The following is an 18,939-nucleotide window of genomic DNA, read 5'->3' on the forward strand; positions in this document are numbered from 1 at the left end:
ATAAGAGCCAACCAGGGGATACATATTGAAGCATGGTATATAGTCTATTTGGTAGAACAGCAACTGGAAACTTCCCGAGAATATCTCTTTTCAAATGCTATTAAAATTACCTTTGATAATACCTCTATATACTTCCGGTAACGTGGTTTCATAAAGCGCTCGTCATCAAAGTTGTCCAGTATCGTAGCACTCTGAATACCAGTGACTAGCTGTACCCAAAATAATGGAAGCAAAATGAATAGATATCTGAGTGGCAACGCGCAGAGTTAGCCGCCACTGGCCTTCTAATCTGGGAGCCTCCAGGCTGTCCTCAGTTATATGCAAGTGATGTGTGCATCGAGTAGAGATGAAAATCTGCTTCTCTGCCTCTCAGCTGTCCTGCCCGGAGTTCCTTCATTGTCCCTTTGCAAGTTCTCCCTATTTTCGCTTGTCTCGTGGCCCGTCATCCAGGACCCCTGCCCCAGGGCTCCGCCAGCAGAACCCTAGCGTCGGATCTATTCTCTGTCGTCCGTGCTTCATGGGGTATTCGGCAATACCAGGCCAGTGACCTTGGTTTCGCTCTGACTTAAGGTGGCCCAGCTGGTGTGATCAGACCCAACAGTGCTGAAGCTCCATCTTGGGATGTGGCTCTCAGGGGTGGCAAGAAGAACCAGCCAATCCATACTCAAAGAATAGGCCTGGGGCAGGAAGCCAGACAGTGTGTCATCATCCTTTCAAACACTGTAGATATGGATGCCAGCCAGTCTAGAAGAATAAAGGAGAGTGACAGAGCTGTAAAATCAAATCCGACACGCTGAACACTTTCAAAACAAATGTACTACACCCTGAAATCCAATGCTCATGGTTTATAAGCAATTATACGACATTGACTTTCCATAAAAACAAACCAGTGAAGATGCTTTTGGTGTCTTAATGTATCATCATGATCCTAGCAGCAGTCTGCACGTACTGCAGGTCTTCATTCACTCACTCACTCTCCCCTTCAACCCCCTCTGTCCTTCAGCATTCACTCACTCACTCACTCACTCACTCACTCACTCACTCACTCACTCACTCACTCACTCACTCACTCACTCACTCACTCTCCCACTCTCTCCTTTTACCTCTCTCTTTTCATCACTCACTCACTCACTCACTCATTCACTCACTCACCCACTCTCTCCTTTTACCCCTCTCTTTTCATCACTCACTCACTCACTCACTTCCCCTTCTACCTCTCTCTTTCCTTTATAACCCAGTCACTCACTTATTCACTCACTCACTCTCCCTTTCTACCTTCCTTCTTTGCACGCACTCACTCACTCACTCTCCCCTTCTACCTCCCTCCTACCTACATCACTCACTGACTCACTCCCATCATCAGTCGCAAGTAGTTCTATCCCATTCTTTATAAGGCATGACTGCCCCACCGACATGAGCTGCACTGCTCATCACTCGCAGCTCTATTTGTTGTAGAAATGCATAGTCTGCAATGCGCCAACGCACTGCTTCCGTTTGATTATTCAAACCCTATGGTGAGGATTAAGCTAACAATTGTAGGTGCTGGATATGGTACTCAAGGTCAGTGGGTTGAAGGTAGCGGGTCCCAGCTGGGAGTTTCAGTATTAACTGATGCTTCAGCAGGCAGGAGCACCCTGTGAAGTTCAGAGACAGCACTGGTGGGGTCATTGAGTAAAGAACTGTTCAGCATTGTCCCCTCTGTAAGCCCACTGTTATATGTGAGTCGCAGCTTGAGGGCTTCAGTCTCTGAAAAAGCTTACATTTCGAACTACTAAAGGAAACTGCTATAGACATGCAAGGATCACTGGATGATTCGCGCGATAGACCCCAAGTTCATTCCTTCTCATGGTCCCTGCGACAGATCTCAAGTTCATCGCACTTTCCCAACATCTCAACCCACCTCCACCCACAAGCTATAACACTGCTGGCCCTGCTGCTATAGAAGTGCCTTACTCAGTACTTATTTTTGTAAAATAATAAGAGTCTGGGTGCAAGATATTTCTCAGGAGGCCACTGCAGCTTGCACCACCAATGGTCCCTGCAAGCACTGACAATTACCAGCACCAAAAACACCTAATTTCTATTACAGTCCTATAAATGTGACAATTTGGACCCTACCAGATAACTAAAAGATGAAAGAGCAGCCTGAGCCCCCAGGTGTTATTATATATTTTTATTCAAATCTTGAATTGTTAAAAACTTTCATCATGTGATTTTTAAAAACAGTCTGACAGAACCACCATGTGTTAGACTTTCTTAAATATGTACCAGTGTTTCAAAATAGGTATGTGTGCCCAGCACAGGCAAACACCAGCACACATTAGGCACTGGTCTTACTGAAGTGAGGTGTGCACTTTATTGGGTAAGGGGAACATTTGATCTATTACAGTCACTGCTTCTTCTAAAACTGGACAACAATTTTGGAATCAAAAGCTGGTTTGCTTTTATGAATGTTATGTATGAAGCTGGCAGCAACAACAGCCAGGAAAGGTTTAAGGGTTTAGAGCAGAAAGTGACATAGGAAATACAAATTTAGAGCAAGAATTGTTTTTTAACAAAGAAATACTGGTCCGTATGGAATGGATTCTGGTGGATTGACAATTCAAGCAGCAGGGCTTACCTAGTGCTTGCTAAGGAGCTAGAGCCTTACTCAAGGCTGTTGCTAAGTCAAATGCCCGAAAGTCCAATTTTCTGTTGGTATAACTTGCCCTCAAGCCCAGACCTGCTTGATACTCACACACTTCTAAGAAGTACATTAGCCAAATTTGACCATGATGCAAACTTTCAGTTTACCTCATAACCCCTGGGACTTAGAGAAGCCAGGTGCCTCTGGCTCCCCCTTACAGAGGACACAACCCTGGGAATGAGATTGTAAAGCAAAGGGGCCAATTGCTTTAACTACTAAAATTCAACTATACCTCCCTGGACAGAAAAAGAGAAGAAGCATGGCAACCTTGATGGTGCTCCACAGACCCTTATGATCACAGCTTACAAACCTAATTTCCATTAGAACTCAAGACCTAAAAATGTTCTTACTTTTCATAAAGAAAATTGAAATTCTCCCTTTTTCCCATTTCAACATAATACACTCTTCAGTAAATTGAAGTGCAGCTGATACTGTTGCATGGACCCTGCAGAGTCGCAAAACTATGCTTGGGATCAATGAACCTTAGGTGGCAGGGCCGAGTCATCCAACCACCTTACTACCCATGTGCTTGGGACCAACTTGCTTTAGGAGGTCTCACTTGCCCTCCTACTCACTCACAGATGAACAAGTGATTAGACACCCTAAAACAAAACAGTCCTAACCCTCTCAGGAATCGCGGTGGTAGGACACACCCTTTCACTCTCACACTCATACTAGTCCACAGTAAGATCTGACAGAGACACGAGAAAAGTTTAAAATGTTGATTTTGACCTGTGCATACCTATATGACAAAAGTAATGTTTCCAAATAACAGCTGCATTTGTCTGTTTTGTCGAGGTTTTAGGCACTGACCAGAACAAAATAGCTAGGGGTGTTGTTGTTTGACCTTGTCTATGGTATTTAGACTAAATCCCAGAAAAGAACAGAACGTGATAACCATAGAAGGTTCGGTGGGAAAGTACAGTGTGGCACAGAGCAAAATATGTTTACATAGTAACGTGCGCAAAGCAGATGGCAGTCTGCAACGTGCTGATGCTAACATAGGGAAAACGACAGTGGGCCTGCATGGGACATATGACAATAAAACTGGCTATTTATTCACTCGATAACCCATGCGTAGTTAAGCACCAGATTTTCTCCACAGCCAGCAGGCCTCAATGCCATTCCTGAGTTTGTAGGATAAAACGGTGAGGCAGTGCATTGGCAAAATACTTCCTAGTGTTGTAGCAGAGAGAAGGTTTGATTTAGTGGCTAAACTGCAGGTGGCAGGACCTAGAAAACGAAGTCCTACTCCCAACTGTGCAACTGATCTGGATTATTTTAACCGAGGCAAATCATTTCACCTTTCCTGTGCTTCAGTTCCCTAATATGCCAAACATTTAGGAGAGATTATTAATTGTCCTGGCCTGGGCTTAAAGGGGCCACCTAGAGCAGAAAAAAAATCAACTAACAATAAGCATTCTAGAATGTTGTTTTGTTTAATGACGTCAGCTGGGGTTTTGAGCTTTATTGTGACATTACTCATCGGATGCCATCTTTAAATACTGCATCAAAAGAATGACACATTGACAGCACTCGTACCACAGCGTATAAAAATCGAGACATTATTGCTTGAAAACAAGAATGAGCAAGGACCGCCTCCATGACCTACATAAATTAATGATAGGCCACTGATGCGATGCAACACCCATGCAATGAATAGGAAGGCAATTATGAGAGCCAGAGGATAATTCAGAAAGCACTTCGTGAAAGGGCTATTGGCTCTGATGAGACGACAGAACAACAAGGGACAGATTGCACTTAACAAGTGCTACCTATCGGCTCGTTTCTGTCACTGACAGAAGAGAGGCAATGCATGACTGGTCTCTAAGACGGTTGTCACTCTGCAGCAGAGAGCACGGAACCCGGAAGAAGCCCTACTCCCCTTCTAAGGATGAAAAGGGCAGAGAGACAGACAGACAGACAGACAAAGATCCCAGGAAATACATACTAGTGATATAGGACATTATGGCACTATAGTCAAAGCACATTTTCCAGAATTTAATGGAGCTGCGCAATAGCACATCAGATAAGATCAGATCAGGCACAAACGCCCAGTTAGCATGACGGGAAATTAAAAAGGTGTGCGTTTACCTGGACTGGGTACAATGAAACGGATATTATCGTCACAGTTTTGTTCCACGCGGTTCTGATTTTCTGATCGCATGATGCAAAGAATTGGGAAAACGGTGTTTCCATTACTTTCATTTAATTCATTCTTTTTATTTCTATACTTATTTTTGTATGAGACCCTCTGCTGCGAATTAATTAAATCGCTATACAATAATAAGGGAAATGGTACAATACATATATGTAAGGCTTATATGAAGTAGAACAAAGAAATAAAAAGAAGAAAAAGAATCAATGAAGGCGGCAAGAAAGAATGGAAATATAAAACTAATAATCATACTATTAATATTGTTACAACAACATCACAAACGTGTTCCTGCTCCCTAAAAATGAAGTTCGGGCTGGACTGTTCCCATGAGGCACAGGGTCAGACTGATTTGCATATGGCCTTGTCTGAACTGGGGTGTCAGAGTGGGCAAAAGAACAGCGATGGTTTAAACCATGGTCTGTTGACTGGGTGTGATTGTTTGATTGGTTCAGATGCTCCGTCCATCGCCACCCCCTTTTGTACCGCCCTAAAAATGAAGGGGCCGGGCGTGCAGAGAAGATGTATATGGTAGTTAATTATTTTAGTTCTATGGACAATGGTGACTATGACAGTATTCATACGATTAACCAGGAAAGGCGTGTAAATTTGAATGTTCGATGACATATTTATATACAAATATTACAAAACAGTGCATTTATCCTTGTTACCGAGCAACACATATAAAGCTATACGCCTGACCATATTTAATACGCTGTATAGTCACCGGGTCACTGCATGAACTGCAGGCCCAGGAGTCGGCAGGGAACCGGCTGTAAGAGCAGAAATCTGAAGATCGCTTTTAAAGTTTTACAGTATAAATGTCCTGCCCAGGTTATATCGATTGTGGTCTATTGCTCAATTTTGAACACGGACCGCTGCTTTCATCTTCTATTACTTTTAAGACCTTTTACAGTTTTCTGCATTATAAATTTAACCTCATGCTTTGTAAAATTAGCATTGACAATGTATGTTACTCGCTTTCGTATTTGCAGAGTGAAAGCAACTTTACCGAGCTTCACTAACACACTACACTCAAGGCAGCATGAGCAAGCTTACCTAAAACAAAGAACTTGTAGGGGACAGTCAGCAGTAGCAGCATAAGCTTCTCTAACTCTAACAAGCACAGGCGGCAACCGCATTGCAAGCTTCAATAGGTGCAGGACAGGTGGCACCAGCACTGCAAGCTTCAATAGGTGCAGGACAGGTGGCAGCAGCACTGCAAGCTTCAAGAGGTGCAGGACAGGCGGCAACAGCAATGCAAGCTTCAAGAGGTGCAGGACAGGCAGCAGCAGCAATGCAAGCTTCAATAGGTGCAGGACAGGCGGCAGCAGCAATGCAAGCTTCAATAGGTGCAAGACAGGCGGCAGCAGCAATGCAAGCTTCAAGAGGTGCAGGACAGGCGGCAGCAGCAATGCAAGCTTCAATAGGTGCAGGACAGGCGGCAGCAGCAATGCAAGCTTCAAGAGGTGCAGGACAGGCGGCAGCAGCAATGCAAGCTTCAATAGGTGCAGGACAGGTGGCAGCAGCATTGCAAGCTTCAATAGGTGCAGGACAGGTGGCAGCAGCACTGCAAGCTTCAAGAGGTGCAGGACAGGCGGCAGCAGCAATGCAAGCTTCAATAGGTGCAGGACAGGTGGAAGCCTCAATGCAAGCTTCAATAGGTGCAGGACAGGTGGCAGCAGCAATGCAAGCTTCAAAAGGTGCAGGACAGGCGGCAGCAGCAATGCAAGCTTCAAGAGGAGCAGGACAGGCGGCAGCAGCAATGCAAGCTTCAATAGGTGCAGGACAGGCGGCAGCAGCAATGCACGCTTCAATATGTGCAGGACAGGTGGCAGCAGCACTGCAAGCTTCAAGAGGTGCAGGACAGGCGGCAGCAGCAATGAAACCTCAACTGGTACAAGAGAGGTGGCAGCGGCAATGCAAGCTTCAACTGGTATGAGAAAGGCAATGGCAGGAATTCAAGCTTTAAATGGTATAAGACAGATGGCAGGAGCAGTGCAAGCTTCCCTAAAACAAAGACCTTGTAGGGGACATTCAGCAGTAGCATCATAAGCTTCTGTAACTCAAACAAGGACAGGCAGTAATAGCATTGCAAACTTCAACAAGTACAAGACAGGTAGTAGAAGCAATGCAAGCTTCAATGGGTACAAGATATGAGGCAGCAGCAATTCAAGCATCAACATGTAGCAGGCTGGTGGAAGCAGCAATGCAAGTTTTAACTGATAGAAGAAAGGTGGCAGCAGCAATGCAAACTTTAACTGTTGCAACACATCAGCAGCCACAGCATTGCATGCTTCAACTGGTACAAGACAGGCGGTAGCAGCAATACAAGCTTTAACTGGAACAAGACAGGCCACAGGAGAAGTGCACGCTTCCCTAAAACAAAGAACTTGTAGGGAACATTCAGGAGTAGCAGTGTGAACTCCTCTATCTCAAAGAAGGACACACAACAGCAGCAATCCAAGCTTCAACTGATTCAAGGCACGCAGCCGCAGCATAGCAATCTTCAACTGGCACAAGAAAGGCCGTAGCAGCATTTCAAAAATCAACTGGAGCAAGAAAGACAGCAGCAGCACTGAAAGCTTTAATTGGTCCAAGAGGCATGCAGCAGCACTGCAAGCTTCAACAGGAACAAGACAGGCAGCAGTAGCAATGCAATCTTCAACCAGTACTAAGCAGACAGCAGCATTGCAAGCTTTAACTGGTACAAGGTAGGCTGCAGCAGCAATGCAAGCTACAAAAGGTACAAGACAGATGGCTGCAGAAGTGCAAGCTTCCATAAAAAAATAAAATAACTTATTATGGACATTCACCAGTAGGTACATATGACTTTACAATGAAAACAATTACACCACATACCTTTACAACACAGTTTTTACATAGCAACTACCATTACTACATATGATTTTACAATGCATTCCATTAGAACATATTTTTAAAAACTACCATTTCAACACATACCATTACAAAGCATACTATTACAATGCATACTACTGTAACGCATAATACTTTTGGGGCAATAGTGGGGTAAATGTTGGATAGTGTAGGGATAAAAATTACTATTCACACTCCAGTGAGTGCAACAGTAGGGTAAGTGTTGGAAAGTGCAGGGGTAAAAATACTATCCTCATGTACCCCAAAACCCATACCCACCCTAAAACTAAAAAATCCCCATTACTTACCTTATAATGCGTTGTAATGGTATGCGTTGTAATGGTATGCGTTGTAATGGCATGTGTTGTAGTGACATGTGTTTTGTTATGGCATGCATTGTAATGGCATGCGATGTAAAGGCAGTTGCGTTGTAACAGCTGTGTTGTAGAGGTAGTGCATTGTAATGACTGTGTTGTAATGGTTGTTTCCCACCATTAGCAATGTAAACTTTTCTAGCTCAAAGAAGGAAAGGCAGCAGCAGCACTGCAAGTTCAGCAGGTACAAGACAGGCAGCAGCACTGCAAGCTTCAGCAGGTACAAGACAGACAGCAGCAGCACTGCAAGCTTCAGCAGGTACAAGACAGGCAGCAGCGGCACTGCAAGCTTCAGCAGGTACAAGACAGGCAGCAGCAGCAATGCAAGCCTTAACTGGTACACAGCAGGTGGCAGAAGCAAAGCAAGCTTCAACTGGTACAAGACAAATGGCAGGAGCAGTGCAAGCTTCCCTAAAACAAAGAACTTGTAGGGGACATTCAGCAGTAGCAGTGTGAGCTCCTCTAACTCAAAGAAGGACATACAGCAATGGCAATGCAAGCATGAAGAGGTACCAGACAGGTGACAGCAACAATGCAAGCTTCAACTGGTAAAAGACACTCAGCAGTACTGCAAGCTTCAGCCGGTAAGAGACAGGCAGCAGAAGCATTAGAATATTCAACTGGTATGAGACAGGTGGTAGCAGCAATGCAAGCTTCACCTGGTATGAGACAGGTGGTAGCAGCAATGCAAGCTTCACCTGGTATGAGACAGGAGGTAGCAGCAATGCAAGTTTCAACTGGTAAGAGACAGGTGGTAGCAGCAATGCAAGCTTCAATACTTACAAGACGGGTGGCAGCAGTAATGCAAGCTTTAACAGGTACAACATAGGTGATGGCAACAATGCAAGCTTTAACTGGTACAAGACAGGAGGCCCTAGCAATGCAAACCTCAATGGGTAGAAGACAGACCGCAGCACTGCAAGATTCAGTCAATAATAGACATGTAGCAGAAGCAATGCAAGCTTCAACTGGTATGAGACAGATGGCAGCAGCAATGCAAGCTTCAACTGGTACAAGACAGGCGGTAGCAGCAATGCAAGCTTCAACTGATGCAAGAATGGTGGCAGCAGCAAGGCAGGCTTCAACTGCTAAGAGACAGGTGGCAGCAGCAACACAAACTTCAAATGGTTCGAGGCAGGTGGCAGCAGCAATTCAAGCTTTAACTGCTACAAGGCAGGCGGCAGCAGCAATGCAAGTTTTAACTGGTACAAGACAGATAGCAGGAGCAGTGCAATCTTCCGTAAAACAAAGAACTTGTAGTGGACATTTGGCATTAGCAGTGTGAGCTTCTCTAACTCAAAGAGGACACACAGCAACAGCACTGCAAGGTTCAACAGGTCCAAGACAGACAGCAGCAGCAATGCAAGTAGCAATAGGTACAAGACAGGTAACAGCAGCAATCCAAGCTTTAACTGATTCAAAGCAGGCAGCCGCACCATTGCAATCTTCAACTGGTGCAAGACAGGCGACAGCAGCAATGCAAGCTTCAGCTGGTACAAGACACGCGGCAGCGGCAATGCAACCTTCAGCTGGTATGAGGCTTGTAGCAGCAGTAATGCAAGCTTCAACTGGTACAAGACCGATGGCTGCAGCAGTGCAAGCTTCCCTAAAAATAGAACTTGTAGGGAAAATCAGCAGCAGCAATATAAGTTTCTCTAGCTCAAAAAAGGGCAGGTAGTAGCAGAACTGCAAGCTTTAACAGCTACAAAACAGTGGCAGCTACAATGCGAGCTTTAACTAGAACAAGACATGCAGCCCTACCAATGCAAGTTTCAACTGGTAAAAGACAGACAGCAGCACTGCAAGCTTCAGCTAGTAAGAGACAGGAATCAGCAGCAATGCAAGCTTCAATAGGTACAAGACAGACAGTAGCAGCAATGCAAGCTTCAACTGGTGCAAGCAGGGTGCCAGCACCAATGCAAGCTTCAACTGGTACAAGACAGGTTGCAGCAGCACTACAAACTTCAACTGGTGCAAGCATGGTGCCAGCAGCAATTCAAGCTTCAACTTGTATGAGACAGGTGGCAGCAGCAATACAAACTTCAACTGATGCAAGCAAGCTGCCAGCAGCAATGCAAGCTGTAACTGTTACAAGACAGGCAGCTGCAGCAATGAAAGCTTCAACTGTTACGAAACAGATGACAGCAGCAATGCAAGCTTCAACTGGTACAAGACAGATAGTAGCAGCAATGCAAGCTTCAACTGGTACAAGACAGATAGTAACATCATTGCAAGCTTCAACTGGTACAAGACAGACAGCAGCAGCATTGCAAGCTTCAACAGGTACAAGACAGGCAGCAGCAGCATTGCAAGCTTCAACAGGTACAAGACAGGCAGCAGCAGCATTGCAAGCTTCAACAGGTACAAGACCGACAGCAGCAGCATTGCAAGCTTCAACAGGTGCAAGACAGGCAGCAGCAGCATTGCAAGCTTCAACAGGTACAAGACAGGCAGCAACAGCAATTAAAACTTCAACTGGTAGGAGACAGGCTATAGCAGTAATGCAAGCTTCAACTGGTACAAGACAGATAGTAGCATCATTGCAAGCTTCAACTGGTACAAGACAGACAGCAGCAGCATTGCAAGCTTCAACAGGTACAAGACAGGCAGCAGCAGCATTGCAAGCTTCAACAGGTACAAGACAGACAACAGCAGCATTGCAAGCTTCAACAGGTACAAGACAGGCAGCAACAGCAATTAAAACTTCAACTGGTAGGAGACAGGCGATAGCAGTAATGCAAGCTTCAACTGGTTCAAAGCAGGTGGCAGCAGTTATGCACGTTTTAACCGCTACAAGACAGGCAGCCACAGCATTGTAAGCTTCAACTGGTACAAGATAGGTGGTAGCATCAATGCAAGCTTTAATAGGTACAATACAGACAGCAGCAGCTTTGCAAGCTTCAATAGATAAGAGACATGTGGCATCAGCAATGCACGCTTTAACTGATATAAAGCAGGAGGGCACAGCAATGCAAGCTTCAACATGTACAAGAGAGGTGTCAGCAGCAATGCAAGCTTTAACTGGGACAAGACAGACAGCCCCAGCACTGCAAGGTTCAGCTGGTGCAGGACAATTGGCAGGAGCAATGCATGCTTCTACTGGTACTAGAAAGGTGACAGCAGCAATGCGAGCTTCAATTGATAAGAGACATGTGGCAGCAGCAATGCAAGCTTCAACTGATATAAAGCAGGCAGGCACAGCACTGCAAGGTTCAGCTGGTACAGGATATGTGGCAGGAGCAATGCATGCTTCTACTGGTACTAGAAAGGTGACAGCAGCAATGCGAGCTTGAACTGGTGCAAGTATGGTGCCAGCAGCAATGCAAGCTTTAACTGGTATGAGACAGGTGGCAGCAGCAAAGCAGACTTAAACTGGTGCAAGCAAGGTGCCAGCAGCAATGCAAACTTTAACTGTTACAAGACAGGCAGCCACAGCAATGAAAGCTTCAACTGTTACGATACAGATGACAGCAACAACGCAAGCTTCAGCTGGTACAAGACAGACAGCACAGCACTAAAAGTTTCAACTGGTACAAGACAGACAGCAGCAGCACTGCAAACTTCAACTGGTGCAAGCATCGTGCCAGCAGTAATGCAAGCTGTAACTGTTACAAGTCAGGTAGCTGCGGCATTGAAAACTTCAACTGTTACGAAACTGATGACAGCAGCAATGCAAGCTTCAACAGGTACAAGACAGATAGTAGCAGCAATGCAAGCTTAAACTGGTACAAGACAGACAGCAGCAGCATTGCAAGCTTCAACAGGTACAAGACAGGCAGCAGCAGCAGCAATGCAAGCTTCAGCAGGTAGAAGGCAGGTGTCAGCAGCAATGCAAGCTTTAACTGGTACAAGACAGACAGCTGCAGCACTGCAAGGTGCAACTGGTACAGGACAAGTGGCAGGAGCAATGCATGTTTCTACTGGTACTAGAAAGGTGACAGCAGCAATGCAAGCTTGAACTGGTATGAGACAGGTGGCAACAGCAAAGCAAACTTCAACTGGTGTAAGACAGACAGCAGCAGCACTGCAAGCTTCAACAGGTACAAGACAGGCAACAGCAGCAATGCTTGCTTCACCTGTAACAAGGGAGGCGGCACCACCAATGCAATCTTCAACCGGTACTAAACAACCAGCTGTATTGCAAGCTTCAACTGGCATAAGACAGATGGCAGCAGCAATGCAAGCTTCAATTGGTACAAGAGAGATGGCTGCAGAAGTGCAAGCTTCCCTATAAAAAGAACTTGTGGGCCACATTTAGCAGTAGCAATTAATGCTTTTCTAGCCGAAAGAAGGACAAGCAGCAGCACTGCAAGCTTTAACTGGCTCAAGACAGAACAGAGAGGAGCAGCACTACAAGCTTCAGCTTGTACAAGACAGAACAAACACAAGCAGAAATTCAAGCTTCAACTGGTACAAGACAGACAGTAGAAGCAATGCAAGCTTCAAATCGTACAAGACAGACTGCTGCAGCACTGCAAGCTTCAACAGATACAGGACAGGTGGCCGCAGCAATGCAAGCTTCTCTAACAGAAAACACAGGCAGCAGTGCAAGGTTCCCTAAACCACAGAGCTTGTACGGTACATGTAGCAGTAACACTGTAAGCCTCCCTAACTCAAAGAAGGAGAGGCAGCAGCAGCAGCACTTCAAGCTTCAACAGGTACAAGACAGACAGCAATAGCACTGCACATTTCAACAGGTATAAGACAGGCAGCAGCAGCAATGCAAGCTTCAATAGGTACAAGACAGGTAATAGCAGCCATGCAAGCTTCAATGAAGAAATGAAAGGCAGCATGGCTCCCTAAAATAAAATACTGGTACAGGACAGGCAGCAGGAGCACCACAAACTTCCCTGATGCAAAGAACATATACATTATGGTCAGCAGCAGCTGCAGCAGCGTAAGCTTATCTAATGTAAGGATGAGGTACAGGACAAGATGCAGCAGCAGTGCAAGCTTTCATATGCAAACAACAGGTGGAGTACAGGCAGCAGCAGTGCAAGCTTCACTAAGACAAAGAAATGGTACAGGATAGGTGGCAGCAGCGTTGCACGTTTCTCTAACATATAACAGCTGACAGCAGTAGCGCAAGCTTCCCTAACAAAATTATATGGCAAAGGAGAGGCAACAACAACAGTGGAAGTTTCAATAGCACAACCAACAGGTACAGAACAGGAAGCAGCAGCCTTGCAATCTTTCCTAAAACATAGAAACAGGTACAGGGGAGGTTGCAGCAGCTGTCTATGGTACAGTAACATAAACAAAACAGTATAGGAGGGATCTGAAGTGCAAGTTTCCCTCGCACAGACAACATTTTTCATTTTACAATGAGCAGTTAGAGAACAGGCAGCATCAGCATTGAAATTTTCCTTATCACAAAAATCACAGGTGGCAGCAGTGCAAGCTTCCCTAACTGAAAGAGTAGATAGGGGCATGTGACAGTACTAATTTAGAGTTCTCTAATGCAACCTATAGTTCCATAACCGCAGACAGACTCATATGAAATACCCGTTTTTGTAAATACCAGCATTTGTAAAGCGTAAAGCTACCTCCGAAGTGGTGTCCCGGCGCTGGGGGCCCTCGGGAAGATTAAGCGAGCTATTGCCCAGAGTCACATGGTGCTGGGCTAACCTGCCGCCGGGGATTAAACCATGAACCGGAGAAGTGTGGCTCACTGGTTAGAGCGGCAGAATCTGAAGCAGAGATAAGGCCCGGGTCCAGGGTTCAAGTCCCGACGCCGCAGGGTCTTGGGCTCAACGTCCGCGGACTCGATAATTCTCGCCTCAGCGCCTACTCTAATCATGGATCCCAAGCTGCAACTCTGGGCAATTGCTTGCTTAATCTCCACAACGGCCCCTACAACACTGGGATGCCTGGCCTCACCTTGGAGGTGCCCAGGAGGGGCATCTCACTGGGAGAGCCAGGAAGGGTTCCGCAGCGTTATACAGCGCCGGGACGCCCCGTTGGGGCAGCTGTGCGCTTTGTGAAATACAACCCCATAGTCTGGAATCAGGCACCCTGGCCGCTGCGCCACACCTCTTCCACTCGGGAGCACAAGCTTCTCTTACACCATGGCCAGCTGCAAGAAAAGCAGCAGCGGTGCATGCAGACGCACATCTGAACCCAGGGGGCGTCAGTGGCTGCGCCGGGCTCTACCCGTTACTGATCTAAAAGCATGAATTTGGTTTAGAGATCGTGTGGAATAACCAGAGAGAGCTCCCCCTCCCTGGGGCCCGCCCAAAGCAAGATAAACGGACTTCAATTTCCAATATGATCTTCCAGCCGCTTGTCTGGGACGCAACAGGGCTACAATCCACTCATTCATCAAGCAGCCAATCCCGTTAACTGCTTAAAAGAGACATTAATGAGCTCCGGGGCCTCTCCGTCTTCTTTATAGGACTGCGCTGCGCCCCCATCTGCCGCGCCCCGGCTGGCTCCGGGCCAGCTCCAGAGCGGAGGATTAAAAAGTGGTAAAATAATGCCAGGCGCCGCAGAGGTAGCAGCATAGAGCTCGCATTCCCCCAGGATTTACACATTCTTCTTTCAATTCTGGTCCATGTAGTTTATTTTAATTCGGCAATATTCAAGAGTTGCAACAACAGTGGGTGTGAAAACTAAGAGTTTTCACTGTTTATTCCTCACGTATGGCTAGGGCTGGGCGTAATTGCTGTAATTTCCTGTATTGAAACCATGCAGAATTATCTAAAACTATGCAAGATTACGAGTGAATTATGCGACAAGAGTAATTCTGCCATTAGTGCTATTTCTTAGCGTAAAAATGCCCCCCTCAAGTCCAAAATGGATTTCGAGAATGCATTTAGCATTAATCGCACTAAGTGCAAAAGAACACACATAGCAAGCAAAAGCAGCTGCTCACACTCTCTAAAGGTGCCTTGGGGTCGGATTTCCCCCAACTCACTACTGGCATTTAGAGCTACTTTCTTGGGGCAAAATATACCCTCACGCTCAAAATGAAAGGGATGATTCATTTTGCGCTAAGAAACAGCACTAAGGGCCATATGTATCAAGGCCAAATGGGTTTGCAAACGCCGAAATTTGCAGAATTTCGGCGTTTGCGAACCCATTTTCGCAAAATGGTATGTATCAAACAATTTGGGTGCAAAATAAGGAATCGCAAAATTTGCCATTCCTTATTTTGCGATTGCATTTAAGGAATCGCAAATTTTGCGATTCCTTAAATGCAATGTATCAAGGAAAAAGAAAATCCAAAATGCCCTTAAGGAATCGCAAATTACCACCAACTTCTAGTTGGTGGTAAATTGCGAATTCTTTTATAAAAGCATTTTTTTTTTAATCCAATGGTACCATGTGATGTGCCCTTAGGGCATGTATGTGCGCTATATGCGCACACATGTCATTTTCAAGGGTGCAGCAGGGTGTTCTTGAGACACCCCTGCACCCTTGAAAATATTCTCGATTTGCGATTTGCAAATTGCGAATCGCAAATTGAGAATAATTTCCCATTCATTCCTTAGGGCCTCCTGGCCCATAGAAATGAATGGGAAATAATTCCTTAATTGCGATTAGCATTTTGCTAATCACAATTAAGGAATTTTAAGGAATCGCTTAAAAATAGCAAATTTCTTCATACATACCATTTTGCGAATTCTAAACAGCGATTCCTTAAAAATCGCTATTAAGGAATCGCAAAAGGGTATGTTGATACATATGGCCCTAAATGCAGCAGAACGCAAATAGCGATCACATGCGGGTGCTTGTGCTCGCTAAATGTGCTCTTAAAGTAAGATTTTCTCCCCAAAATTACTCTTAATTAATCAAACAGGGGTAATCGCATCATTATTGGTAATTCCACATTAAAGAGTAACACAGAATTACCAAAATTACTCCGATTACTCTGGCCGTAATAGAAATTCTGCCCAGGCCTACATATGACATAGGGCTACGAAACCACTTGAATGGCGCATCATCGTAAACTGAATTGGGACCTGCAAGTAAGAATAGTGGGAAAATGTAATTAAGCAGATATTGTCTTTTTCATTCAGCTTTTGCATTGTATAGTGAAAATAGCTAGAACAAGTGTCATTAGTACCAGCGATTCAGGGATTCAGGTATTGATGTTGGTGCTGGAATGTCAAACCTGAATGGCTGCATCTGTTTCTGTAGATAACTTCTGAGGGACTATGCTTGAAAAGTTGTGTTGAGTTCTTGAATTCACCTTTAATTGATTTTGTCATGCTTTTTTTGGAGAAGCATGGCTCAATGGTTAGAGCGGCAGACCCTGATGCTGAGGTCTGGCCCTGGACCAGGATTCAATTCCTTCCTCGGTGGCTCTTGGACTCAATCTCCCTGGACCTGATAATTCTCGCCTTGGTGCCTGGTCTAATCATGGGTCCCACTCTGTGACTCTGGGCAATAGCTTGCTTAATCTCCACAATGGCCCCAGCAGCGTTTGGATGCCTGGCTTCACCTTGGGGGGGCCCAGGAGTGGACATCTCACAGGAAAGCCAGGAAGGGTTCCACAGCGGTATGAATACATCACTACGAGACCTCTGGGTAGAAGGCGCTATATAAATACAAACACATTTACATTTTGTTGGCCACTTATCATGCATTGTGACCAATTCTGGAGGACACTTCTGGTGTAATGTGTCCAATTCTCAAAACACCAATGAAGTACTGTGTCCAGTCCTGGAAGACTAACCCAGAGATCTGAGTCCAGTTCTACAAATGCCTACTGCAGCAGTCACGGACTGATTTCACAAAAGACCGCTCATTCGGAATCCAAACTAACAATGACTCAATTGCTAGTCGGCTTTTGAAATAAATCAATTGTATTTATTTATGTATATTTGAAATATCTTATTTTTTGTACATACTGACAAACAATAGAAAAAAGCTTTTTACATGTATATATATAGAAAACAAAACACCAACAGAAGATAGGCAGAATGATTTACAGTAGGACCAGCAGTCCGTGTGGTGAGCACAATCTTTCATACATCAGTCGTTCCACATTCACACTCACATTTCACTACCGGGTGTGAACCTGCAACACGAACACCGGCTTGCGGAAGACTGAGAGACGCCCCGGTTATCGCTGTGATTGAAGCTCACACAAGCCAGCGGCTTTGAATTGGTGATTGAGTTCCTCACTTATACAATCGGAACGGTACTTGGAGCAACCTTCCACGTCCCAGAGCCTTCACATTTAAAAGCTCTTTGTCAAGATGGTTCCCTTATTTTGAACGCAGCCCCCTTTGGATTCATCAACACCTGACACAGTAAAATCCCCGTGCCCTAATACTGAATACACTCAGATTTTTTGGTCCTGATGAGAATCGGACAAAGGGTCCGATTCGAAACGCGTCGACCTTGTGTACCCTCTGTTGCTTGGGTTTTGTGGTCAGAAAGGAATTGTATATATTTTGTTTGTTATACAATCATTGTGATATTGAGTATCCTCCAATACTTTTAAAGCTACTTGTGATTTGCTTTCAACTTGGTTTGTCTGACCTTATTTATTTCCTTGTTTGGTTTATTTCACATGCACAATGTTGAGTATGATATGTATGGAATGTGAGTGTGAATGTGGAACGACTGATGTATGAAAGATTGTGCTCACCACACAGACTGCTGGTCCTACTGTAAATCATTCTGCCTATCTTCTGTTGGTGTTTTGTTTTCTATATATATACATGTAAAAAGCTTTTTTCTATTGTTTGTCAGTATGTACAAAAAATAAGATATTTCAAATATACATAAATAAATACAATTGATTTATTTCAAAAGCCGACTAGCAATTGAGTCATTGTTAGTTTGGATTCCGAATGAGCGGTCTTTTGTGAAATCAGTCACAGTATTTGCACCTTTTTTGTTTATTCTAGTATTGGACTCTGCTTTACTGTGGATGAGTCAAAGCCCTTGGTTGTTGTGATATATACTGCAGCAGTCACAGCATTTCCTGTCAATGCATTGTAATGTTGCTCCATCAATATGATGGAGCTATATGGCAAACTTGCAAAGTTTTGATTTGTATTTTCAAAAAGAAAATACTAAAGCAGGATTTAATTTTCGAAAATAAATAAAACAATGCCTCACTCACCATGGGAGTTTCCTTCAATGGCGAGGGGGCATGAAGCACTTTTCAGTGCCCCTTCCCCCATGTTTTTTCCTGGTGGTGACGGGCATTGAAAGATGACTATATGTCCGCCGATCAAAATTAGGTGGGTGGACGTATAGCCAAACCTATTTTAGCCCTGATTCCATCGGGCAGTCAGAGGAGTTTGACCATGGCAGAGACGGAGTAGTCTCTACTGCCGTCCAAGTAGGGTCTGCCCACATTTAAATGGGGAGGGGGGTTGACCATAGTCTTGGGGCAGAGAACTCCATCGCCATTGTGATGGACTTCACTCCCCACCAAGTAATAAATCGGGCCATTATCACTTAAAATTAATACTGTACACATTAGAGTATTAATGGTATGTCCACAAATTATATAACAGCACAGTGCTCTTATAATCAAATATATTAGTTCTCTACTAGAATAACTGTACTGCAAAGCCAACTAAATCAAAATACATTACAGTATGTTATGCTTGATGATACACAGCTGGAACATTCAGGGCTACATCCACTGATCTTTAGTGACAGAACAACACCTGCAAACCTTTTTTAAAAAACAATCAGCCACCATCATTCAGTATACTTCATGGGCTCTGGCATCATCAGCCTGCATGGATGGAATGGAGTTTACCTCCCAGCAAGTGAAGTTTGGTCAAATATGTTCACTATCATAAGTTACAGTTTCTAACAGTATTACTGGCTTTGCCATTGCTTGTTATATGTAAGCCAGAGACAGTCGCTATCCT

Source organism: Lissotriton vulgaris, chromosome 7, assembly GCF_964263255.1.
Source record: "Lissotriton vulgaris chromosome 7, aLisVul1.2, whole genome shotgun sequence".
NCBI classification, from domain to species: domain Eukaryota; kingdom Metazoa; phylum Chordata; class Amphibia; order Caudata; family Salamandridae; genus Lissotriton; species Lissotriton vulgaris.